This window comes from Solea senegalensis, linkage group LG20, assembly GCF_019176455.1.
Source record: "Solea senegalensis isolate Sse05_10M linkage group LG20, IFAPA_SoseM_1, whole genome shotgun sequence".
Taxonomy (NCBI): Eukaryota; Metazoa; Chordata; class Actinopteri; order Pleuronectiformes; family Soleidae; genus Solea; species Solea senegalensis.
Window position 1 is genome coordinate 17631151 of NC_058039.1, and position 21895 is coordinate 17653045.

The following is a 21895-nucleotide window of genomic DNA, read 5'->3' on the forward strand; positions in this document are numbered from 1 at the left end:
TCATGGTGGAAAGATAGATACATAATTACATAAGTGTTGCAGCCACAGTTCATTAAACGTCCAGTCATGTGCAGATTAAATGCGTCTCCATGTTTGTATACGTGTTTATAATGCAGGTAAGAAACGCTCACAGCAACCCACCAGACCAAATGTTTCAAGCTGATTGGATCGCCATGGCAACTGGGTCCTACTTTCTCTTCTCCCTCATGCCCCGTCTCTGCGTACATGTTGAATGAAAGGCGGTTGTTTTTTTTGATAGGAGGCGCTGCTGCATGAACCCATAAAACAAAGCCATAAAAGATGAGTGAGTGAGTGAGTGTGTGTATGTGTGTGTGTGCGTGTGCTTGCTTTAGCAGAAAGGTTCTAGTTTAAGAGTTGCTGCTTTTCATCACAAAGATTCATCCACTTGTCCACTCAGTCGCTCATTAAACTGCTGCAGCACTCTAACTGACTGCATTACTGTCAATCACACACGCACACACACACACACTGTAAACATATACACAGTTATTGGCATTCATCCACTTCCCTCCACTGATACCAGTGACAGGGCTGGCGAAGAGTTCCCCCCAACCTGTTGCCTTGGCAACCCCTGAAGAATATTCTTCAGTGACCATGACGACCGATGATGCACATCCGGTGTAGTCGGCGGATTTTTATTTAGACGCCTAGCAGGGGGGGCGGCACGCATGCACGCGTGTGTCGGCATTTTGTTGTTGTGCGTTTGTAGAGATGGACGTGTGTATGTAAACGTGAGTGTGTGAGTGTGTGTGTGTGTACGCAGTGAGCTCGAGCGAAGGTGTTTGTATCTGTAAGTTGGAGCAGAGACAGTTTGGATTGACTGTAAACTGGAAATAAGTTGTTAAACATGAGGAGAAAGGACAAACCGGGCCACTGATATTGATCAGGCTTGTCAACATGTTGTACAACCTGGTGAAAACCCTAAGAAAGTCTCTCAGGTCAGACAGTATTGCTCCAAAAAGACAGCACACAAGTCATTCTACATCATTTCTGTCCAGAAAAGCGTATTTTTTTCCAATTACACAAAGCTAACTTAGTTGTGATTTTGGTATTAATAATCACATTTTAAGACATTGGACACCTCTGTCACGTCTTCACACAACACATGGTTGTTGTTGTCATTGGCCAGCAGGATTTAGTTAACAGGAGTCATATGTACGGTGGCCGACAGGGGCAAACGCACTGCAACGACCCAAAACACATGCAGGAGGACAAACGAGCTGCATGTTCACAAACACAAACGAAAACAAAGACACACACAGAAGTGAAAACGCACACAAAGCCCCAAACATACAGGACAGAAAACACACACAAACCCCCAAAACACGCAGGACAGAAAACACACACAAACCTCAAAACACGCACAACTCCCAAAACACGCAGGACAGCAAACACACACAATCTCCCAAAACACGCAAGACAGAAAACACACACAAACCTCAAATCACACATAAACCCCAAAACACGCAGGAGCGAAAAAGCGCTCCCACAGACCCAAGCACTTCCATTTTTGAGAACGCTTCCATTGTCGTTTCTGTCGGCCGAGAGGGGCAAACACAACTGTTTGGGACTTGGCGGTGTTTTGGAGTTTGTGTGTGTTTTCTGTCCTGGGTGTTTTGGAGTTTGTGTGTGTTTTCTGTCCTGTGTGTTTTGGAGTTTGTGTGTGTTTTCGCTTCTGTGTGTGTTTTTGAATCCGTGGCGTTTGTGAATATGCAGCTCGTTTCTCCTCCTGCGTGTGTTTTGGGTCGTTGCAGTGCGTTTGTCCCTGTCAGCAACCGTACATATGACACATGATAGCACCTGCGGCACAGAAATGTCATCAGTGCACCTGATTATTACATTACATTACATTACATGTCATTTAGCAGACGCTTTTATCCAAAGCGACTTACAATGGAATCAAGTACAATTAGCCAGGGGTGGAATCGAACTTGCGACCATGATGTCTTTGGTACACAAGGTAGGGTCTTAACCACTGAGCCACTCCAGATTATTCACTCGTGAATCCACTACCAAAAGTGACTCACTCCCACTCAGACACACAGCACAGGTTGAATCAGACAGTGCACAATCCTTGACAGGGTAAAGTGTCCACTTCAGTGATTCATTCAGACATTTGCATCCTCACATGCAGTTCCTGTAGGTAACGTGGATTGTGGGTCAATGCAGTTTCAAGTTATTGCCGTTCCTCTGTGTTTTTAGCGTGAACCCAATAAAAGTCAGTGATTTTTATAAATGACTTTTACATGGCGCTCACGGAGAGGCCAGCAGGACGTCTATAAATGTGTCACTATGTTCCCTGTTAATGGCTCCGATAGGACTCTGTCAATAACGGCACCATATACTGTATATATATATATATGTATGTGTAGAAATCCATATCATCCATTAGTGATGTATGTGGAGGTGAGGAGAGTACACAGTAAACGCAGCTTTGGGTGGAGGAAAAATGAGCAGACTACGGTGGAAAAGTCTATACTGTGTCGGCTATAGGAGGCGCGTACACTTGAGTGAGCCAACGCTTCATGGTTGATGTATGAGGAGTGACAGAGAGGCGACCTTTTCAGCCACACCTGAGTGTTCCGGTGTGCGTGTGAGAGTGTGAAGACCACGCGTTGGATTGTCAGAGCGTATATCACTTAATGATAAGATGCAGACAGCGAAGATTTGGGGCTCTGAGGACGAGTTCCGCTCCACTCTTCTTTCAGCAGATTGCTGTTTCTCACAAACTCAAACACACACACACACAGAGAGAGAGAGAGATACTTCCCTTTAACCCACCACCCAGCTGTGTGTGACGCTGAGAGTCTCTGACAGCCACATAAATAATCTATAAGTTCAGACTCCCACTGTTGTGCTCATTTTCTACCAAAACCCTGCCTTTGGAGCAATAAATAAGCGACCTCACGGCAAGTGTCAAACGCTGTACGCGGTGACACACACGCGCGCTGACACTCCTCGTCCATCAGTCCATCAGTCCTGTGATGGATGAGCAGAGAGACGGTGGTGGGGGTCTGTCATAATATAGGATAAGTGCATGTTGAGACACAAAACGCTCGAAAGGGCAAACTGAATCAAATGTCATCTGCATGTCATGGTGAGGAGGTGTGGAGCGAGGCGGAGGTGGGAGTGAAGGATATGATGGAGTGACTTCAGTGGCGGAGCTCAAAATAACAATCGTGGCATTTTCATAAACGTCTGCATGACTTTTGCTTCTTCGAGCACCGTCCATGGACCGGTCACCATGGACCGGTCACCATGGACCAGTCACCATGGACCGGTCACCATGGACCAGTCACCATGGACCGGTCACCATGGGCCGGTCACCATGGGCCGGTCACCACGGACCAGTCACCACGGGCCAGTCACCACGGGCCAGTCACCACGGGCCAGTCACCGGGCCAGTCACCCGGACCACAGACCAGTCACCACGGGCCAGTCACCACGGACCACTCACCACGGACCAATTACGGACCAGTCACCATGGACCAATCACCATGGACCAGTCACCATGGACCACTCACCATGGACCAGTCACCATGGACCACTCACCATGGACCCGGTCACCATGGGCGGTCACATGGACCAGTCACCATGGACCAGTCACCACGGACCACTCACCATGGACCGGTCACCATGGGCGGTCACCATCACCATGGGCTGGTCAACATGGACCACTCACCATGGACCAGTCTCCATGGACCACTCACCATGGACCATGGACCAATCACCATGGACCACTCACCATCAATCAACATGGACCAGTCACCATGGAACAATCACCATGGACCAATCACCATGGGCTGGTCACATGGACCACTCACCATGGACCAGTCTCCATGGACCACTCACATGGACCATGGACCAATCACCATGGACCACTCACCATGGACCACTTACCATGGACCAGTCACCATGGACCAATCACCATGGACCACTCACCATGGGCCATATTGGCTCAAAAACATGTTTCTGTTGCAGTTACCTTTGATTTCTGTGCCTTTCCAGGTTTTCAGACCAGCTTCAGTTTTTTACTCTGTTCCGACTGAAAGATTGTTTCCATCTTCTGCCATGTCCACCTGAAACAACACAAAGCCAGATATATGTTTTTCTTATGATGATTTTCTGCAAAGTGAGACATGCAGATGCACAGAAACTGCTGTGAAAACGTATTCCCCCAAGGGCACAATAAACTGACTCAATAACTGACTAAATAAACGAAATAAAACCAACTTAAAACTTGTCTTTTTACTCTAGCCTTCAACTCGCTCCTCTTTATTTCACACTGTCGTGTTTTACTTGCAATTTCAGTTTATTTTAACGTTAAAACAGGTTTTTAACCTCTTGACTCTCGTCTTTTCCCATTTTATTCCACTCTGTGTTGTATTTTACTGTTTTATTTGCACCTTTTGTTTTATCTAAAGGTTTTACTATTTTACTGTTGTATTTGCTTTTTAAACTTTTATTTTCCTTTTATTGTGAAGCACTTTGACCTGCAATACTTGTATGGAAGGTGCTATACAAATAAAGTTTATTATTATTACTAACTAACTAACTAACATGCTGTAGTAGTTGAATTCAAAATCACATTTTGTGGAAGTGTTTGTCCAACTTTACTGTCCAAAATTCAATTGATTACAATTTCAGTTGGACTGAAATGTTAAAATGTATCTTAAAATAACAGTTTTAGTCAAACTAACAGAACAATTCTCTCTCTACAGACTAAAGAAGCAGCGACACTGTAGCACACTCCTACAATCAACCATGTACGCGTGGATCAATGCTCAAGTCAGTCCAAATCTGGTTTACCACCCTCGTCCTTGCTCGATCCAGTTTAGATTCACAATCGAAGCAGATTTGTGTCTGAGAGCTGTGTCAGAACAGAGGTTTATGTTTGTATACGCGCGTAAATCGACAATTCTATCAAAGATGTGATACGTATTCTCACAAACATTCACACGGAACAACATTATACACCAATTTTACATGAGTAATCTTTAAATCAAAGTTTTCCTTTTGCGTTAGATCGGCGCAGTTTTAATTTATGTTCTGCTTTGAATGACTTAAATTGACACGTTAGGTTTGATCTCTTATAAAAGACTTTCTTTTTCTTATATAATGATTCTTAGAGCAAGGCGAGGATTATTGGCTGATACATCACAACTACACTGACATACAGTCTGTGTTGTCTTTCTTCATTGACTCATTGAAGAAAGCTGAGAATTCACTTCCCGCCTCACACAAACACAATTTCCTGTAGACCTTTATCTCGGACTCTTGAGTTAATTGAAAGTGTGTCAATTGAGCTTGTTTGATTGGATCCAAATGGGGGGGAAAAATCCTCTTTTTCAAGCCACACAATGAAGGAATGAGCTCCGATGTGTGTGCTGAAGTGTTTGGCCCTGCTCTACCTGTGAGGAACGCTGTGTTTTTAGCTTCGAGAATGAACGTACGGAGGGGGGGGAAGATAAGTGGAGGAGACACGAGAAGGAAAAGAAAGAGTCTTTTATTGTGGTGAATAAATAAAATGTGTGGAGGAGACACAAAGAGGCAAAGAACGACCGCACAGAGGGGAAAGGTAAGTGAACGAGACACACACAAAATAAACGTAGTGGAGAGTGAGTGATGAAGTGCCGATGGAGGAAGAAGTAGAGACACACACACACACAGATGAAGCAGCTCTCCACTGGAGCAAGCGATGCCTCGTTGCCATGGCAGCGCCGTCTCTCTGGTCTCCATGGCAACGGCTGAATCCTGTTGCAGCTCGACTTTGCCCCTGGGTGAGAGAGGGAGAGGGAGGGGAGGTGGGGGATGAAAGGAGGGGGAAAAGGGAGAAGGAAAAACAGTGACAGAACGGCAAGTTTAGCCCGGGGGCATTTGGGCTGACCTGGAAAATGTTGGGCGTGTGCTTATTCTCTCTCTCTCTCTCTTTGATTCCCTCTCTCACCTTTTCCTGTCAATAGACATGTAAGTGTTTTTTTGTTTTTTTTTTCCAGATAGTGTCGGACAGTTAAAGGTGAATGTGCAGTGATATTTTCACAGCCTTTACTTGTGTGTGTGTGTGTGTGTGTGTGTGTGTTTCTGCATCACTCCACGTCCAACTCTATACCTGCACACACACACATATATGAAACCACACCCTCCACTGTCACACATGCCCACACCAGCCTCATCTGTGTATTTGTCTCTGACCCAGCTCCAGCACTATCACTGAGCATAAGTAGCCTTATTAGTGGGCCAACTAGCCAAGAAAACAGATGATCCCCTCCGACAGAGCGGCTATTGTTTCGGTCCGCCGTGAACAATACGGCCCTGTCTGTTGGCCACAGTGGTCGATTCACCCCTGCGTTCAGCCACTGGTCACAACTCTATCAGTCGCAGTCACGGGGCGAACAGGAGGGCCCTCATTAAAACGGCCACACTGTGCATGTAGGACGCGGGTGATTTACGAGGGTGTTATTGCATAGGGTTATGACATCTTCAGACGCTTGATTTCCTCACGCAGGCCTCTACAGTATTATAGCTTCATCACCCGCGACCGTTTGGTTTTGCGTCCTTAAGTTTAATGATGTTTAGAAAAGGCCCGAGTTTGTGACCCAGTTGAAAAAACTGGATCCTGCAGGTTCTCTGGTTCTCTCCTGCAGTCCTAAAACACAGAGTCCATTAAAGTTCATCAGGGGCGTTTCCATCATGGTCCAGTTCGATGCTCGATGGCCGCGTCAGTGTAGCGTGACGTCGTACCCGTGCGCCAACAACGAACGACAACAGCGATTTGTGGCTGTTTTCTTCACAACAAGACGTCAAGCTTTGTTTACGAATAGACTCCAGTCGCTAGGGAGTGGCGCTTTTCTGTCGCCCAATCGGCTGCCGGTCGTGGGTTTAGCTCCACCCATACTGTACCGTACCATTACAGGGTACTTGAAAAATGGAAAGGTTGGGGATACTATTGTACCAAAATAACCTGCCGTACCAAACACGCTGTCCACGGTGTCCTCTCACCCTGTGTCAGCTGGGACTGGCACCAGCGGTCATGTGACCCTCATCCATCCTCCATCTGTCCATCTTCTACTGCTTTATTCTCCCCCTGAGGGTCGCGGTGCCAATCTCAACTGACATAGGGCGATAGACAGGGTCACACCCTGGACAGTTCACAAGTGTATCACAGACACACACACAGACAAATAACCCATCTTGCCTAATCCCTATATATTGTTTTTGGACTGTGGGAGGAAGCTGGAGAACGCGGAGAAAACCCACACACACACACGGGGAGAACATGCAAACTCCATGCAGAAAGGCCCTGGTTCCAACCGGGTCGCGAACCTGGGTTTTCTTGCTGCAGAAGTAAGAGTGCTAAGCTCTACGCCAACCGTGTGGCCCCCTGCGACTCTCCTGTGGAAGATAAAGTGGTAAACAATGAATGAATGAAAAGGTTATCTTGTTTTCATGTGGCAGGATAATAAATGTTGGGAAAAGTCCAGTGAGATGTCGTAGAAAATAATAAGTATACACTCAGTCTTGTCAGTCTGTCTTCTCTTCTCAGAGCTCAAACACAGGCAGAATAATATCAACAACAACAACGTTTTTATCTCTTTTCCGTTATAAGAAATTGTATAAACCAGTCAAACAGTTCATTAACGTTGCTCCCAATGATTTACACAACACGGGGAGTTTTGCAGGGCTTTGACAGATCTGGTGCTATTTCCAGCATGTTTATATTTAGTTAATATTTCACCATGACAGATTGAGAATGCACTGATTGTACAGTAATTATGTGAAGACATGATGACCTTATCTTCTCTAAGTCAACTTATTTTTGCTTCGTGTTTATTTGTTTGTCTTGCTGATAATAATTTATTCATCTCCAGTGGATGTCGATTCATATGGGGGTCTTAGCAAAAGATATCGAGTATATTTTAAGGTTGTTTGCGTCTCAAAACATTGTGAAAAACCTCTTTAGATTTGGTAGAAAAGTTAATTGGACATAGAGTTATGCACTTAAAGTATGCAGCATTTTTCTCCTGAAAGAAGTATTGATTATGGATTATGAAGTGTTGATATCTGCAGAGACCTCCGCACTCTGCTGCTGTTTACTGTTGTTTTCTGGGTAGCAAGTTTTAGCCACTGGGTTTGTATCCTCTGCCCACAACAAGTTTACAGCTGTGCAGATATCAGACGATGAAACACGTGTTAAGTGAGGGCTAAACGAAGAGTGGAGCCGCTCAGAAGTTGGTCAAACTATCCCTGGAGGACGGAAGTGCTGAGTTTGAGCTTTTGAATCATACGAGCCACCACCCTGTCCAATATCTGGCTCTAAGGGAATATGACGACCTAATCTGTTTATGCCCACCTATGGAAGCCCATACAGCATATACTGTAGGTGCCCTTTACTCCTGGCAGTAACCCTTTGTGCTCCCACGGCACGGATCTATGGGCATAATACACAACTCCTTATATGGACATCCTGGGGGGGTGTGTTTAAAGGCAACATCTCCAGGCTTTACAAATACTATCAATACAAAATTGTCTTTTATACCAAAGTTATGATTCATTTTACATCACATGTCATTTTTCATCATATATCATTTACTCAAAATCACAAAAAACAAAACAATTGTAGCGTTTATAGCACAGAAGTCACAAAATAGATGATGTGTATTTATATACTTTGTGAAAATGAAAACAAATGATAGGATTTCATCCGATTGCCTATAGGTTGTGCTGAAGAAAAGGACAGAAGACGCTCTATATTGCACATTGCAATTCTTATAGCCTCTGTATATATGTTTTAACATAGTAATGGGGGAAAATAAAGCAGCCTAAAAGCTTTGTGCTCTCAGGGTTAAAAAGCCTTTTTCTGTGATCAGATTGCAATCGCCTGAAGTAAAGGTGTAAATTACACCTGAGGATGGATTGTTATCCGATTTGCCAAAACCACTTCAGGAGGCGGTCGGAGACGCGTTGTAACTACACTGAACAGAAGTGTAAATGCTGGCTAAAAGAAAAACAGAGCTATAACCATTAATTATTTTATTTTAGTGTACTATCAAGTGTAGTTGTAGCAAGTTTTTATCATATTTTATTGTACTGATTATGTTTTATATTTATCATTTGATAATTGTCGTTGTGTATAATGTAGTTTAGCTCGTATTTGTCATGTGTGTGCATTTACATTTCAATGTGTTTAGCATGTGGCCCAACTGGAGGACACAAGTTAGCGTGAGGAGCAATGTATAATATATAGCAGGTGTAAATTGCTTAGTGATCACAGCAAACACATTCTAATGCCCCAGGGGCCATTGCTACAAACACTTGCGCATCATCGCTGCATTCTTGAACCTTAAAGTGGACATATTATACCCTATTTCCCCCATTAAAATAGTTCCCTGGTGTCCTAATGAACATGTCAGTGACATGCTTTGGTCAAAATACCATAAGGATGAAGAAGCATAGTAGTTCAATAACCCTGCTAAACCCGCCCCTTTCAGAACGCTCGTCCCTTTACATGCAAATGAGACACAGGCAAACACACGCCCACTTCTTCCAGGGGGTTTCAGATTTGTCCTCTTTACAGCTCTATTCGTCTCCCCCTCCCTCCACTAGTTCTCTGACAATATCAACATGGCAGCGTGCGCAGAAAACAGCGAGAGTGCCGTCACAGAAAGAGACGTCCTACATAAAGATCGAGCCGAACAGTGCCGAACTGTAAATCAGTCAAAAACACTTATGAACAGCACCGCTGATCGCCAGCGGCGCGCGGCGAGCTGAGTAACCTGCATGTTGCTGTAACAGACCAGAGACTGTGCTCCGGAGACCTCCCCACCGCTGACCAGCTCCGGTGCTCCGGCGATCAGCGGTGGCGATCAGCGGTGCTGTCCCTATGCCCCTAACTGATTTTCACAGAGAGTGCAGCACCGCTGATCGCCACCACTGACCAGCACCGGTGCTCCGGGCAGTTTAGGCAGCTCGCCGCGCGCCGCTGGTGATCAGCGGTGACACAGAGAGTGTAGCACCGCTGCACAGAGAGTGCAGCACCGCTGATCGCCACCGCTGATCGTCAGCGGCGAGCTGCATAAACAGCTGCTGTATGTGACTGTATCAGACTGAGTCTGTGCTCCGGTCATGGAGGACGTACTGAACAAATATGTTTAATTAGGACGTGTCAGAATGGTCAGTTATGAGCTCTGTGTGATCTTTTCTTAACAATTTGTGTTTGTACGTCGGTGAAATACGTCCCCTGACTAAATACGGCGACCGCTGGCCCCAGTCTGATGTGAAGTGGTGCGAACACACAAACACACGTTTGCTGACTTTATCCGGCACATTAGCTTCATATATAAAATCCTCTGTAAAACACTGTGCTCCACTGTGCAGCCACCAACAGCACACTTGTCCCTCCGCGTTGACATAATACCGCTCTTCCTCCCTCGCCTGCACTCTCGCAGGGACAAGGTGGAGCTAAGGTGGAGCTCGCGAATTAAACGTACTGGTGGGGCGGTAACATTCGCGGTGAAATGCGCATGCTGCCGTCATAAGCGCAGGGAATTCAACATCGAGCGTTTTATCGCCTATACTTACACTAAGTGGAACCACGAAAACATGACTGAGTATTCCTTTTCCACACTTTGGCGACTGGTAGGGCCCCCAGAGTCTCAAATATCAGTATTAAAATGGTTAAAAAGTTGATTTTGCATAATATGTCCCCTTTAAGTACACAAGTTTGTGGCCATCGCTGAGGAATTCACAGGCTTATCGTGACAATTTCTGACTTTAAAATGGATTTGTCGCGTAAGAGTCTCATCAGTTCTACTTCAAAAGTAAAGCTGTGCTTCTCTGTACTATTCAAAATCAACCATGGTAACATGAGTGTGGCGGCGTTTGTGTGCTACATGTCAGTCAGTCTGTGCACACGACATGTGCTGAAGTCACATGTCGTCCAGTATGTGTGTGTGTGTGTGTGTTTGTGCACACGCGTCATTTCTCCACAGTTTTACACCTGTATGAGATTAAACTCCAAAGGCTAATCTTCATTGCCAGTAATCTGAGGCTATTCGTGCAGTTCGTGTGAGGTCAGGATTTAATACGACGCTGATAAACAGCAGTGGCGCACTAATAGATTATCCAATTCTCTCATGTCAAATAAAACCCCACAAATTTATGAGCTTTGTCTGTGTTTTTGCTTCTCTCTGCCCCATTTAGTGCGACTCTTTTTCCTTTCTTTTGAGTAAAACACCCCTTTAAGACTTTTTATTACGGCCGAGCAGATAAATAATTAACATTAGAAGGTCCTCAACTGCATCGCCAGGGAGTTTTTAATAATTTTCGCTAACACTTATACACAAATACAGTGGTTTGCAGCTGAAAAGTACTTATGCATTTGTGAGGCGTCTTAATGTGATTCCATTGAGGTTATAAAATATACGAAAAAAGGTCTATAGCTGTAAATCGCACCGCCACAAAAACACAAATCCACACATCCAACAAAACCAAAACTCTTCCATCGACAAATGTATACAAATTTAGACCCTGATTTGACTGAAACCCATTTCCCACTCATACAGTTGGTATTCTGTCTCGTCTCCTGTCCATCATGGTCAAATAAAAACGTGTACTTAAACTAGAATAAAGTAGGGAACTTACTGTACTTTAGCTGCAGATCTGACAGCTGAGTGACAGAGAGTGTGTGTGTGTGTGTGTGTGTGTGTGAGATCATCAAAATAAACTACAGTGCCCACGTTTACTCTAATAAAAGAGTGAGTTGCGGGGAACAATGAAGCTCAGTCTTTTAAATGCGTATAAAAGCGATAAAATTATCTCCGCTGACTTTGTCACCCCCACAGGAAAATGTGTTACTAACAACCTTGCCAAATTTAAATGATTTAAAAAAAGAGAGAGTTGTTAAACATTTAAAATTAGGTCTAAAAAAAGCAACTTCCTCTGCTCTGACTGTGTGTGTGTGTGTGTGTGTGTGTTCTTGTATGGGTATCTTTGTGAGGACCAAAAAAGGGAGGCCTTTTCTGAGGGTTAAGGGTTTTTAGGGTTAGGATTAGGCATTTAGTTGTGATGTTTATGTCTATGCGTGTCCTCACAAACGTGTGTGTGTACAAACATATTTTTGCGATGATATTTTGACCTTGTGGGGAAATTTTGTTGAAGGGCTTTTTTGGGGTTAAGACCTGGTTTTAGGGTTAGAATCGGGTACAGATGAGGCTGAAGAAGCTCTGTCCTCTGCCTGATGCACTGAGGATGCACACACAAACACAATTCTCTTCCAAAAAGAATCAACAAGCAAACACGTAAGAGTGAAGTCCAACACACACACACACACAGTAGCAGACTCTGGCCCTCAGGTGACCCCTGAACGACCCGTTCACACCTCGTCTCAGGAGAAACCAACTGCATTGATCTGCATTGTTCAACTTAACGACTCTCTAGACCAGTATCAGCCTCAGAGGTCAAATACCTGGTTCTTCCCACAAGTTAGCCAGGACTGAAGAAGCCTCTTGGATTCAGATTCAGAAAACTTCAATTCAAGGGCAAAGAGTGGATGGATGAGAAGGTGAAACGTCTTCAACTCAACTCAAGCAAGTCCAGTCGTCCACTTTTATATTTTAGTGAGGACACATCATAGACATAATGCAATCCTTAGCCCCTAACCTTAAAACCAGAAAAAAACACTTTAAAGATCTAAGGACCAGCCAAAATGTTCACACTCCGTATGGTTTATGTGATTTCTTGGGTCCTCACAAAGCCATAAATAAAACACACACTTCAGTGGGTCCCAAAACAGGTGAAAAACCATATTGTACACAAACACAGTGCTGGTTGACCACAGTCCTATCTCTCTGTTCATCTTCTGTACTTCATTTCCATGAATTTTACATCACATGCATAAAATGTGTGTGTGTGTGTGTGTGTGTGTGTGTGTGTGTGTGTTATGAGCCTGTGTGTCATCACAGTCCTCGCAGAGGAGGTAAAAACGCGTGATGCGTAAATTTTGAGTGTTTTTATTCGGGCTTGTCCTCTTCACTCCTCATCAACCAGAGCTGGAAAAGTTCAGCTCAGTTCTCTCTCCTCACAGGACAATTTTAAACCTCACTCACTCACTCACTCACTCACACACACACACACACACACACACACACACACACACCATCTACATGCTCTCCTATCTCCGTCTATCAAGCTGTCGTCTCCATGCGTAAACACGCACTTACATGAAATCTGAACGGAACTTTAACGTAATATGAAGATAAAAAACACGATACGTGACTCACAACAATCACAGAATCAAAGAGAGGACAGACGGACAGACGGACAGAGCTGCAGAGACCACTTCAGGCTCCATTTTCAGAGTTGGAATCTGAATGTTTAATCATTCCCAGCTCTCGCTGTGAAGACGATGCATGAATTTTTCACAGTGATGAGGGAGGACGACGGGGACACCTGGGTAAAAGCAGGCGAATGACATCACACAATCGGTGATTTGTAACGAGAAGAGATGCAGTTATCTAAATATCATATCAATATAATATAGTTTCCCTGTGAGAGTGAGAGATGCAACGTTGGTGTTTGTGTGTGACATTAATTGCCACGAGTCGTGTCCTCTCGCATCACAACAGCTGAACGTGAAGCAGCTGATCTCGGTTCAGTATAAGAATAATGGAAAACGCAATCAGATCTGACATTTTTATAAGTGACATTTAGCGTAATTTATTGTCGAGTGTTGAGCTTCAACAACAACAACAAAAAAAAAAGCACAGATTTTATGCAAATACACGGTCATGCTTGTACAAACGCGCACGCGTGATCGGTTTTATTTTAAAAGCACTCCAACTTCTCAGTTCCCTAAACTGATCGCAGAAGAGCGTTGAAAAGAACAGTTGAAAGTAACATAACGACTACAAGAGCAGCTCCTCAGCAAACACACTTCCTGTGTGAAGAACAGCGCTGCAGAGACACGGCAGCAGAAGGCCACTGGTTATTTAAAGTATTCAAAAATAAGACGCACAGAACACGTGTGTTTGTGTTTTCACAGTTCGCTGTAACGTCATCGCGTTAACTTTGACCGAATACACCGACACTCACTCACACACAATACTCTCACCTCTTTTCTAGCACAAGGCCAAAAAGGCTATTTTTCCTCTGCTGCTGCACTTTTCTTTATTCCATTTCCTCTGTGTTCACACACACACACACACACACACACAGTCCGACGTACAAGGCTTCAAAGCCACGGCCATTAAAAATTCACTCTGATTTAGTGAGTGAACAAATACACATTTATTGGATTAATTTGATTCATCGCTCGGTTACAATGTCAAATATTTGTTACAGTGTTCATCTCAATTAGTCATCTTTATTTCTTTATTTAATCTTATTTCTGTAGCTCACAGAACATTTCCATGCACTTAAGTTGAGAGCTACAATTGTAATGTGATTATGCCACTCAACAAGTGAGGAACACACTTGATAGAATGCTGTCTGTCTGTCTGTCTGTCTGTCTCCTTCAAAACATCACATTTTTAAGCCGACAGAACAACATCAGTCACCGGATGAAATTATGAAAATGTCATTGTTTTAAAAGTATTTAATGTCTGAAGTTTAAGTGCTGTTAAACGTCAGACATTAAATGATTCCACAAAAACCAAAAACTACCAGGGTCAGCATGATCAGAAGAACTTAAGAACCGACCTTTTTATTGATTTGTGACGCTCAACACTTAAAACTGAGGATTTTTTTCTATTTCCACACCGGATAAAACCGCCAGTGAGGGTTTGACGTGTCATGTGAGAAAGCGCTGTGCCAAAAACAAAACAAATCAGTTGATGCTCACAAAGCAGGAGAAGTTGATACAAAGTTATCACCACGTTTCCAATGTAATGTCTGCGTGCAAAGTAAATTAATGGTAATAAAAGTATCCCAAATAAAACTAGGATGTTTGAAAAACGCTGATTGTTCTGTCAAATGGCTTCTTCTCTTATTACTATTATTCTTGGGTTAGGTGCATGTGAGAAATGACTGTATATACTAGTGGTGCCTGCTTTAAATTTTTGCCCCTGTCCTTTCAAATGTCTGTGCACGTCACTGACGTCCACAACAGATTAAATCCAACTCGACTCTTTAACAGCTCGACTTTTAGGAAGACAGAAAAATGCAAAGACTCTAGGGGAGAGTTTTCAACCCACACTCGTCATCCATTATATTCATGGCATGTATAATAATGTGTCAGGCATTATCTCTCACACTCAGTGTGTGTGTGTGTGTGTGTGTGAGTGTGTGAGAGAGACGCTGCAAGAGACGGATCTTCTGTACCTCTGTACCTCTGTGTGATATCAAGTTTAAGGGATGGATTTGGATTTTTGGAAACTGGAACATCAGATACAAACTCACAAAAACAAAACAACAACTCATCATCAGATCTCACAGCACATGAATGGGTGACTGGCAAAGATGTAGATTCAAGCAGCTCTTGGGTGGTCATCAAGATGAGAAAAGTGATATGTATAAATACCTGTGGGAACGCGACTGGAGCCACAAACCACAGGGACATTCAGTTTATTTTCCTGAATGTTTGGCGTGAACGCCATGGTTCTAGAGAAGAAATACATCAGAAATATTGCTCAATCAATCAAGTCACCATAAAGTCATGATAAATACTTGGAAATAAGAACATTAATATTTCAAGTTGTGCACGATGAAGCTTAAAGATAAAGGTTACTTATTTTTCCTTTAGATGAATCCTTAAAGGTCAAATCCAAATGAAGAGAAAAGACACTCAGTGTGCTTCAAATGTTTGGAGGCAAAAGGAGGAAGTGGAGGTTCATGCCTCTATTTATAGAGTGGGCGGTGCAGTGGGCGGTCCTATCACGTCTACTTCCTGGATACCTGGATGCTGAGGATAAACTGCACGTTCTAACTTTTGATGAAAGTGACAGCGAGTACACACTGAAGTGACACAAATCCATCCGTCTTATACTGCTTTATCCTCCGCATGAGGGTCACAGGGGGCGCTAGTGCCAACCCCAGCTGACATAGAGTGAGAGGCGGGGTCATAGGTCGTCCCGTCCAGTCCATCACAGGACCACATGGAGACAAACAACCATCCACTCTCACACCTGGGTCCAATTTATCAAACTGCATCTTTTTGGACTGGAAAGAAAACCTGGTGAACCACAAATACTGTTTGAAAATCAGAAGTGACTGAATCTGAAATCAGATCAGATGTCTGTGTCCACACAGCGCTGAGAAAAAGTCACATCGGCCTGGTAATCCAAACATATGCAAAGGTTTCTTCTTCTCTCTTTGTATTCTGTTCACTCCTTTCCTACATTAAGCATCACACTTTATAACCACACACACACACACACACACACACACACACACACACACAGACAGACTATTGCCAATTCATCTCTCATGCTCTAACCTTTACCCCGCCTCTCTCTCTCTCTCTCTCTCTCTCTCTCTCTCTAATCTCAGTGGACGCCCTGGAATTAACCACTAGTTTCAATCAAGTCCAGCCTGATTCACCCAAGTGACCTGCATATCACACACACACACACACACACACACACACGGCAATCCAGTGCTGTAATGTTAACAAAGTACAAAAAGTACAAATACTTTGTAACTGTACTTCAGTACTCCACTACATTTCCTCTAACTATCTGTGTTACTTGTTACTACCAAATAAAATTAGAAGAAGAAGAGTTGGTATTATGGTCTGTATTTAGAGCTTTTCTAGTCTTGATGAGCTGCTTTACACACCAGTTTTCACCCATTCACGCACTGCAACGCGGGGTTAAGTGTCTTTGCTCAAGGACACACAAAGACTAGTGGGGCCAGGAATTGAACCCACAACCCCTCATTTTAAGTACAGTAAATTTCATCTACTTCAAGACTTTTTATTTAAGTAATATTATTAAAAAAACTGACTTCAACTTCTTTTACTTAAGTATCCCTTTAAGGTACTTTATACTGTGGCAATCACACCCACGCACACACACACACACATATAGTAAGAGATCAGGAGGTGGACATTGCTGTGTGATGATAAAGGGAAACATTAGATCTTTTTTCCCCTGAGCATTTAAGTGTTTTTCCCTGTGCCCCTGTCTTACTGTGCTGCATTCAACTAAGTGTTTGTGTTTGTGTGTGTGTGTGTGTGTGTGTGTGTGTGTCTTTTACAGAGCTATATTCCCTCAGAGAGATCAATTAAATGATAGGTATATTTGGCATCAGTTTCCCCAGCATTCACCTCCAGCATTATATATGCACTGCACTGATAAAACAAACATAAAGCAAAAATAAATGTATATAAAGGCGTTTCACTTTCATGTGGCTATACCCTATTTGTTTTGGAGTTGGAATTTATTAAAGGAAATACTTAAAAGCACACAATGTATTTACACTTAGCAACATTTACTGGTGAAGTTGCACGTTGCAGGTGAATATCCCTCACGTCACCCTTGTCTTTTAACTGTGTCGGAGGAGTTCTGAATATGAAGACCCCTCTGTTAAATATTGAGATTTTAGACATTTCCTTTGCTAAATGTTGGAGGTTAACGCATGTTTTCAGGGTTTTTAAGTCTCTTCAAAGGCCCTGGTATACTTCAAATTGTGCATCACATACAGTATCGCCGACCGCTCTTTGTGCACCGTTGATGAAGTCTACCAAGGCCTTAATTGATCTACAGTTCGGGTTTGATTCTTGTGTCGGACGTCGCGCTCGTGACTCTTCCAGTGACGACGCTCTCCGACCAATCAGTGGCCGGCAGCGTGTTGACGTCATAATTTTAATATCGGCTCAGAACACCTGGAAACAGAGCAGGTGCCAAAAAACAAGCACCAGGTACCAGGTACTACCCCTCATGGGATTAGGAGTAGAGCCGAGCCGAGTCGGGCTAGAACTATTGTGGAAAAGTGCCGTTAATAGGACCATGTCTGTGTCAATCCTTTGCATTCCCTGCGAGGTAACTAAAGACATTATATTTTTGTTTTAATTAGAAATTCAGAGTAGTTTTTCTAATGAGCAGCTTCTTTGGCGCCTCAATAACATTTGCTAAAAACACAGTAACTGCTGCTTTTCACATTTCACCTCACAGAGTTGAATCGATAAAACTTTGTACATTGTGGTGAACTGATCCACGGTTTTCCCACCAGAATCAGGAGGAGGAGGAGGAGGGGGAGGAGGGGGAGGATGGAATATCTCCACTGCAGGGAGCCAGTCACAGAGGAATTAGCCTCACTTTTTAAAAAAAAAAAATCTATTATCAATCGCCAAAATACGGCAGAACGTGCCGAGATGAGCTAATTGCTTTGTCAACAGTGCAGTTGCCACGGCGACGGCTAGGTTTCCATGGCCGTCTCCGCTTTCCCCCGTGACCCAGTTTTTGCTCGCCATCGTGGGCACTGAAGCCTTCCAAGAGCTCCTCTTTAACCTGAAGCATCAAGATAACGTTCTACTCTGCAGAGGAAACACGGATCGATAAGTTAGGTTCTCTTCAGCTTTTAGCAATTACACAAATTAATTAGGCAGTACAAACAAATCACTATTGCTACAGGAACAAAGAAGAGTTAAAAAAAAAAAAATAAAAAAATAAACAACATTATATTTGGTGCATGTGCATACTAAATTAGAAAATGTACATCGTGTAGCTGCTCACAGGACACACTGATCCACCCTAGATTCAAACTAGGGCACGCGATGGGTGGAAGTGTTACATGCAAGATGCATGTACTGCTGCAGGAATTATCCACCAAAGATGAAAGCTAAGCAGTGCTCGCATAACACATTAGAGAGTATTTACTGCCTCCTGCAAGGGCCTATTAATATGAATATGTTCATGCGTTAAAGGTCCAGTGTGTAACATTTAGGGAGGATGTATTGGCAGACATTGAATACGCGACCCATTGTTTGGTTTTCCTTTGCGTTAAAACAAGACTTTTATATGTTTTATATGTGCCTTGCTTTACGGAGGCCGTCGTCTGGCACCACCACGTTTCTTAAAGCAGCCGGAATGAAGTAACCAGCCATGCTTTGAGCATGTTTTGAATCGGAAGTTTACGGCGTGTTTCCGTCTCCTCTAGCATTGTACCTGGTACCAGGTACTTTGTTTTAGTACCAGCTCCGGCCACTGATTGTTCACAGTGTCATCACAGGACCCAAGAATCAAGCAGAACAACGCTGAACTGTAGATCAGTTCTAAAAAACGTGGGTTAATCTCCAACAATTACGTCTAAAATCTCAATATTTAACAGAGGAGTCTGGTGTTTTTAGTGACAGCACTGCTGATCGCGAGCACAACAACAACAACAACGACCTTCCTGGTACGCAAAGGTACGCCGTGTTTCCACCAAGTGGAACGTTTTTTTTTTTTTGCGTTTCCATTAGGAAAAGGAGCAAAATAATCAGCCCCAACCGTTCCATTTTTGGGGCAGCCTTCCCTTTGGGTTACCAGAGTAATGGTACGGCACATGTGGAGCTATGTGTGGAGCAGTTTCCTGCTGCTGGTGAGATGGATCGCGCTGTGGTTCTGTACGTTTCGTACCGGCTGTATAAGTTAATCGGGACACAAATTAGAGCTAGAGCATTTGGTCTTGCGGTTGTTGTGTTGTCTGAAGGAAGACGCCGCCGCTGTAAGATTTCCGGACAACAGTACTTTCAGTTTGTACGTCCACACCCTCTACTTCCGGGTCAAAGGGCGGGGAGGAGTTTTTGGTGCATGCGAAGTCCGACTCCAGTCCGAATGAGCGCATACATGCAGGAGTAATCGGACTATGAATCACATTATCCAGGTATGTTAGTCTGAATAAAATCTGACTCTGAGCTTTAAGAGAATGGAATTGACAAAAAGGAAGCACAGCCACACGCTGTTCATAAACATAAACGGTGTCACTCACAAAAGTGACTCATCCCAACATCTTTTCCACGCGTCAGGAAAACGACTCCCCTCTGACCACGGCAACGAGCAGACTCGTGTCTGTGGTGAAAAGTTGTGGAGCATCAGATTGATGACAAGGGAACGTTATAAGACACGTTAAAGAGACTCTTTTCAAACCATAAAAATGTACAGCAACGTCAACCAAATGAAAGGCGTCTCACAGCATCCGACAGCTTGGCCTCTGGGTGTTTGTAAGTCGCACAGATCATCTGACGGACACGGATCATTATGTTGTCACAGAAGCTTGTTTTTTTTCTTTAATACACTCGCCCTGTTTGCTCTTTCTTTCTTTCTTTCTTTCTTTAAAGATAAGATAAGCATCTGTAACTGATTTTTTATTTGAATCTGGACCTAACATACACGAGAGAGCCACGAGAATAAAGCTCTGCCTGGAGCTGCCGCCATTTCTCAGAATGTTTTTTTCTGCCAAAACTAAAAAAAGGGCATTAAGGAAATCATGTCGGGGTGGAGATAAGATTGTTAGAATTTTGTTAGGATTGTTAGCTCATGTTTAGCATTCAGTACATGGCATGAAACACCAGCATGCTTCAGTTCTGACTGAAAGGAATACATCAATTTGGGGGTTTACAGTGTTTTTATCTCTTCATACACAGACAAGAAGCTTAAATCTCGAGCTGCAGCTTACGATCATTCTCAGAATCGATTCACCTGTCGATTCTTTTCTAGATTCATCGAATAATTAAAAAATGTTGATCGGTGTTTGTCAAACCACGAAATAACAAGGTTCTCAAATGTCTTGTTTTTGTCCACAAACCAACACGATTCAGTTTTGTTTTATGGAGCAAAGGAACCAGAAATATTCACATGTAAGAAGCTAAAACAATCAAAAATCTTGTTTTAATCATGAAAAAAAGCTTCAAACCGAGTAATCGATGATCAAAATGGTTGACTGATTGATTCATGATCAGTTAATAGAGTAATTGTTTCAGCTCTACTTTAATCCACTGAGGCTTACAGGTAACCAGTTGTTTAATGCATAGATTAAGAAAAGCCACCACATCTTTGTAACTTAATAAAATGTCTCTAACCATAAACCATATATTTGTTTTTTTAAACAACAACACGTCTGCTCCGTCTCCGTTGAAGACCACAGGCTCTGCAGCAGCAGTAGCTTTTGGCAGCGGAAACCACCGGACAGATGCTGTTTTTGTTTGTTTTCATGCGAAGAAGCAGGCGCCCGAAAATATTATTAAATATCTTTGTAGTAGATAACGTGTGGATGCTTATACAACTGTGACCTGCGTGAACATGGGATCAGTACATTACAAGGGAATTGAGTACAACCTGCCAGGAGTGGAGTTGAACTTGCGACCATGATGTCTCTTGCACACCGGTCTTAACCACTGAGCCACTCTGCCTGTGCTGCATGTGGAAGTGAGTCATTTCTTGCTTTGAATATTATTTGTGCTGTTAGTTGACATCATCTCCGCCCTCACTGCACTCACTGGAATCAAGTGTGGCTCCCATCGTCTGTCATGGAGCCGCCAATTTAACAATAAACAGGGTCAAAGGTGATGATGAAAATCACGACATCTCTCCAAAGGTTTCCCAAATGTTATCAAGCGCCATAGATTACCCCGGGATTATACCTGCTGAGGTGGATTATTCCCACATGAGATAATTCATTTTCACCACCAAGTGCTGTGTTGTGAAGTAAGAAAAGAATAACACACAAAAACAACCAAACTCCTGAGGCATCTTTCCTCGCACATATGGTGACATATTGGACCTCGGGCTATCTTTGGCCACACGGCCTGGCTCCTCCCGCCCCTTATCTCACCACATCCCCCCCTTAACATTTGTGTGTGGAGGACACATTAAAGTGTACGCAGGGTGAAAAAAGAAGCACAAAGAATGGTGAGTAGCATGTTGTAAAAAATAAAATAAAAATTGTATTCTCTCTTCTT

General features: G+C 43.4%; 1 long non-coding RNA gene across 1 annotated transcript in view; it reads right to left on the minus strand.

The window, feature by feature from the left end:
- LOC122786894 overlaps positions 1-21895 on the minus strand; it is a 50117-nt gene continuing 28222 nt past the window's right edge. The window contains exons 2-3 of the long non-coding RNA XR_006362496.1: positions 4007-4100; positions 1-268 (exon numbers count right to left, since the gene is read on the minus strand). This is a non-coding gene — a long non-coding RNA (uncharacterized LOC122786894). The remainder of the gene's footprint in view (positions 269-4006; positions 4101-21895) is intronic.